At 40.5% G+C, this 6,032-nt stretch overlaps 1 long non-coding RNA gene across 1 annotated transcript; it reads right to left on the bottom strand.

The window, feature by feature from the left end:
• Positions 1-4,656: 4,656 nt before the first annotated feature.
• LOC141089638 (uncharacterized) lies at positions 4,657-5,601 on the bottom strand. Its single transcript, XR_012232358.1, has 2 exons — positions 5,424-5,601; positions 4,657-5,065 (listed from the first exon to the last, which is right to left on the bottom strand). It is a non-coding gene; the product is annotated as an uncharacterized lncRNA (long non-coding RNA).
• Between the last annotated feature and the right edge of the window lie 431 nt (positions 5,602-6,032).

Below are 6,032 nucleotides of genomic sequence, written 5' to 3'. Positions count from 1 at the left end.
AAAATCTCTCAAAACATGACTCCATCCATCCTCCCTTCAATAAGGGGAAGTCATCATGGCCCCTATGCAGAAAAGCACCCTCAAAGTATGATGTTTCCCACACCATGCTTCATAGTTTGGATGGTGTTCTTTGGGTTTTACTCATCCTTCTTCTTCCTCCAAACAAGGTGAGTAGAGTTGATACCAAAAAGTTCAATTTTGCTCTCATCTGACCAAATGACCTTCTCACATGGCTCCTCTGGATTATTCAGATGGTTATTAGTGAACTTTAAATGAGCCTGGACATTTGCTGGCATGAGCATGGGGACCCTGAGTGCCATGCAAGATTTTAATCCACGATGATCTAGTGGGTTAACCCCTTCACCCCCAAGGGTGGTTTGCACGTTCATGACTGGGCCAATTTTTACAATTCTGACCACTGTACCTTTATGAGGTCATAACTCTGGAACGCTTCCATGGATCCTGGTGATTCTGACATTGTTTTCTCGTGACATATTGTACTTCATGTTAGTGGTAAAATTTCATTCAAATAACTTGCGTTTATTTGTGAGAAAAACGGAAATTTGGCAAAAATTTTGAAAATTTCGCAATTTTCCAACTTTGAATTTTTATGCCCTTAAATCACAGAGATATGTCACCCAAAAAACTTGATAACTAACATTTCCCACATGTTTACTTTACATCAGCACAATTTTGGAACCAAAATTTTTTTTGTTAGGAAGTTATAAGGGTTAAAAGTTGACCAGCGATTTCTCATTTTTACAACACCATTTTATTTTTACGGACCACATCACATTTGAAGCCACTTTGAGGGGTCTATATGATAGAAAATACCCAAAAGTGACACCATTCTAAAAACTGCACCCCTTAAGGTGCTCAAAACCACATTCAAGAAGTTTATTAACCCTTTAGGTGCGTCACAGGAATTTTTTTGAATATTTAAAAAAAAATGAACATCTAACTTTTTTTCACAAAAAAAGTAATTCAGGTTCAATTTTTTTTATTTTACCAAGGGTAACAGGAGAAATTGGACTGCAAAAGTTATTGTGCAATTTGTCCTGAGTACGCTGATACCTGATATGTGGGGGGGAACAACTGTTTCGGCGCATGGCAGAGCTCAGAATGGAAGGAGCGCCGTTTGACTTTTTCAATGCAAAATTGTCTGGAATTCAGATCGGACGCCATGTCACGTTTGGAGAGTCCCTGATGTACCTAAACAGTGGAAACCCCTACAAGTGACCCCATTTTGGAAACTAGACCCCCCAAGGAACTTATCTAGATATGTGGTGAGAACTTTGAACCCACAAGGGCTTTACAGAAGTTTATAACGTACAGCGGTACAATTAAAAAATCATATTTTTTCCACAAAAATGATCTTTTCACCCTCAATTCTTATTTTTCCAAGGGTAACAGGACCCTAAAAGTTATTGTGCAATTTGTCCTGAGTACGCTGATACCCCACATGTGGGGGTAAACCACTATTTGGGCGCATGGCAGAGCTCGGAAGGGAAGCAGCGCCATTTGACGTTTTTGGCTGGAATTGAGATCGGACACCATGTCGCGATTGGAAAACCCCTGATGTACCAAAACAGTGGAAACCCCCCACAAATGACACTATTTTGGAAACTAGACCCCCTAAGGAACTTATCTAGATGTGTGGTGAGAACTTTGAACCCCCAAGGGCTTCACAGAAGTTTATAATGCCCGGGCATGAAATTAAAAAAATCGTTTTTTTTCCACAAACATGATCAATTAGTCCCCAACTTTTTCATTTTCCCAAGGGTAACAGGAGAAATTGGACCCCAAAAGTTGTTGTCCAATTTGTCATGAGTACGCTAACACCCCATATGTGGGAGAAAACTACTGTATGGACACACGTCGGGGCTCGGAAGGGAAGCAGTGAAGTTTTGGAATGCAGACTTTGATGGAATGGTCTGTGGGTGTCATGTGCGTTTGGAGAGCCCCTGATGTACCTAAACTATTGAAACTCCCCACAAGTGATCCCAATTTGGACACTAGACCCCCCACGGAACTTATCTAGATGTGTGGTGAGCACTTTGAACCCCCAAGTGCTTCACAGAAGTTTATAACGCTCGGACGTGAAAATAAAAAAATCATTTTTTTCCACAAAAATGATATTTTTGCCCCCAATTTTTTATTTTCCTAAGGGTAACAGGAGAAATTGGACCCCAAAAATTGTTTTGCAATTTGTTCTGAGTAGGATGATACCCTACATGTGGGGGTAAAACACTGTTTGGGCGCATGTCAGACTTTTTCAACTCAGAATTGGCTGGAATTGAAATCAGACGCCATGTTGCATTTGGAGAGCCCCTGATGTGCCCAAACAGTGGAAACCCCCAATTCTAACTCCAACCCGAGCCCCAACACACCCCTAACCCTAATCTCAGCCCTAACCCTAGCCCTAACCGTAATGGAAAAATGGAAATAAATACATTTTTTTAATTTTATTATTTTTCCCTAACTAAGGGGGTGATAACGGGGGGGTTTGATTTACTATTTATGGCGGTTTTTATGTTTGGCGGCTGTCGCACGCTAAAAGATGCTTTTTATTGTAAAAATAGTTTTTGCATCACCACATATTGAGAGCTATAATTTTTCCGTATTTTGACCCACCGAGTCATGTGAGGTCTTATTTTTTGCGGGACGAGTTGTCGTTTTTATTGGTACCATTTTCGGGCACGTGACATTTTTTGATCGCTTTTTATTCCGATTTTTGGGACGCAGAATGAACAAAAAACAGCGTTTCATGAATTTCTTTTGGTGGGGTGTGTTTACACCGTTCCGCGTGCGGTAAAATTGATAAAGCGGTTTTATTCTTCGGGTCAGTACGGTTACAGTGATACCTCATTTAGGTCTTTTTTTATGTTTTGTCGGTTTTATGCAATGAAAACTATTTTATATAAAAAATAATTATTTTTGCATCGCTTTATTCTGCGAGTTATAACTTTTTTATTCGCTGATGATGCTGTGTGGTGGCTTGTTTTTTGCGGGACAAGATGACGTTTTCAGCGGTACCATGGATATTTATATGCGTCTTTTTGATCGCGCGTTATTATACTTTTTGTTTGGCGGTATGATAATAAATCATTATTTTTTGCTTCGTTTTTTATTTTTTAAGGGGTTCACTAAACAGGTTAACTAATGGGACAGTTTTATAGGGCGGGTCGTTACGGACGCGGCGATACCTAATATGTGTACTTTTATTGTTTTTTTTTTTATTTTCAAAAAATGGATTTATTTGGGGGAATATATTTTTTTTTTTTGTAATTTATTTGGCGATTTTTTTTAAATTGTTTTAACACTTTTTTTTATTTTTTTTTACTTTATTAAATAGTCCCAGGTGGGACATCACTGTTCTGTGACAGATCGCTGATCTGTCACATCACAGATCACTGTGACAGATCAGCGATCTGTCACAGGCAGTGCACAAGGCTTCCTCATGCCTGCGCTTTGCAGGCACTGAGGAAGCCAGCTTCCTGCAGGCCCCCGAAGGCCCCCGTCACCATCTTGGATTCGGGGGCCTGCAGGAAAGGAGCCCCCCGTCAGCAGCGCTGCACATTGCGCTGCCGTGGGGGGCTCAGGGAAGCACGGAGGGAGCCCCCTCCCTGCCGATGCTTCCCTTTAACCCCCGGTACACCGCGATCATATTTGATCGCGGTGTGCAAGGGGTTAACGTGTCGGGGGCGGTCCGTGACCGCCCCTGACACATTGTGCCGGGTGTCAGCTGTGATAATCAGCTGACACCCGGCCGCGATCAGCGGCGCTCACCACGTGGGCGCCGCTGATCGCGGTAGACGTACTGTCCCGTCCATGGGCATAGGGGACTCCCATGGACGGGATAGTACGTCTGATGTCAGGAAGGGGTTAATAATAGTAATTGTGGTCTCTGCTCTCTTCATGTTATTGACAATGTCCTTCCATGTAGTTCTTGGCTGATTCCTGACCCTTCTGAGAATCATCCTTACCCCACAAGGTGAGATCTTACACATGGAGCCCCTGACCGCAGAAGATTGATTGTCATCTTATGTTTCTTCCATTTTCTAATGCTTGTGCTGTGCCAATAGTTGTTGCCTTCTCACCAGGATGCTTGCCTATTTACCTGTAGCCCATCTCATTCTTGTGCAGGTCTACAATATTGTCCCTTGTCTTTGGTATTGGCCATGGTACTAGATTGAGGCGTGATTGATTGATTGAGTGTGTGGACAGGTGTCTTTTATACATGTAACAAGTACAAACAGGTGCAACTAATACAACTAATGAGTGCAGAGTAGGGTAGGAAGGCTTCTTAAAGAAAAACTAATAGGTCTGTGAAAGCCAGAATTCTTGCTGGTTGGTACATGATTAAATACTTATTTCATGCAATAAAATGCAATTTAGTTATTTAAAAATCATACAATGTGTTTATTCAGGTTTTTTTTTAGATTCTGTCTCTCACAGTTGAAGTGCACCTATGATAAAAAATTACAGACAACTCCATTCTTTGTAGGTAGGAAAACTTGCAAAATCGGCAGCGCATCAAATACTTATTTTCCCCACTGTATGAATCTATTGTACTTTGGAAACTGTTTTAGGGGCATTTTCTACATTTTTTTCCCCTTTTTTGATTGACCAGCATCACAGAGGTAGAAATAAGTACATCCCCTCTAAGAAGAATCTGTTACTACCTATGTGATCAAAGGGAAAATTTACATATAAACTTCATAAACTCATTGCTGGGGAACAAATGAACTAAACAGAAGAGAAAATAAAACTCACTCAGCACTTCAGCCCTTAACTCAGGATGTAACCAGCTTAAAACAAAAAAAGTCATGAAGTTTATAAATTATTTAGCAGAAATGTTTGGAAACATTTAAACTAAAACACAAGACATTGTTGGACAGTCACTCCAAGGTTTTTGTGAAAATAACAGAACTCTAGGATGTAGTTTCTTCATTGATCTCCCAAGTAATGTTAATCGGCAGATCTTCCATCTTCTCTTTGTACACTTTATCAAACATCTCACTCTGTGCCACCGTCATTATAGTTTTCCAGTCACCAACAATCCCTGGTAAAAAGAAGAGAACATGCTGAGCCACTATCTTTATGGACAATGGACTGTATAATTCATCAGATTAAAATATGCCTTCTCCTTGCTAACATTTTATGGAATGGCTTCCAGTGGCAAAAGTTGTCTGGTAACATTTTATCCACTGCTCCCCATAAATATGTAAAATATATGTGCTCAGCCAGCAGTGATACCAGTAAGCATGGCTCAGTCATGTGCCTATATGACACAAAATTGCATGTAGCTTATATATAAGACTAATAATGACCAGAGCTTAGATGTTAGACAGATCCTACTTTTAATTTATATACATTTGTTACTTTTTTCAACTCCAATAACCCCTTTACTTGTACTTTACCTTTACGTAAAAAAAACTTCCTTTATCCTTGTCTAAAAGTTCATTTGAAATAAATGTATAATTAGCAAGCGGATCACGTTTCATGTTCTTAAAAGTTACTTTTTCCACCACGATGTCTACTGCTTCATCATCAAGCTTTATGCCGACAAATTTGCAGATTTTCAGCACAGCAGATCGAAGGTCCTAAAACAGACACAACCCCCCAATATTGTTACATAAATATTAAGCCATCAAGTAATCTGGTTTTATATGTATGTCATCTATAACATTTTGACAACATTTTGCCAGTTCTTCAGCAATAAGGCGCAAGCAGCTTGTCACAATCGCGCTTCTGCGCAAGCGTACTTCTCTCTGCCCTGTTGAGGGCAGAGCAAAGTACTGCAGTGCACATTTGCAAGAAAAGGCCAAAGAAGACCGGTCCATGTGCGCTGCAGTACTTGACTCTGCCCTCAAAAGGGCATAGAGAAGTACGCCTGCATAGAAGCTCGATGTTAGACACTGTGTAGATGACGTAGTAATAGGGATGAATGAACATGCTCGGTAATACTCAAATATCATTTGAGTATCTGGCAGGCAATCCCTGCATGTTTTGCGCCTGCAATAAGCATG

This window comes from Dendrobates tinctorius, unplaced genomic scaffold (assembly GCF_039654945.1).
Source record: "Dendrobates tinctorius isolate UK_male_01 unplaced genomic scaffold, ASM3965494v1 ptg000046l, whole genome shotgun sequence".
NCBI classification, from domain to species: Eukaryota; Metazoa; Chordata; class Amphibia; order Anura; family Dendrobatidae; genus Dendrobates; species Dendrobates tinctorius.
The sequence above is the reverse complement of the archived record's forward strand: the minus strand, read 5'-3'. Positions and strand labels throughout refer to the sequence as shown.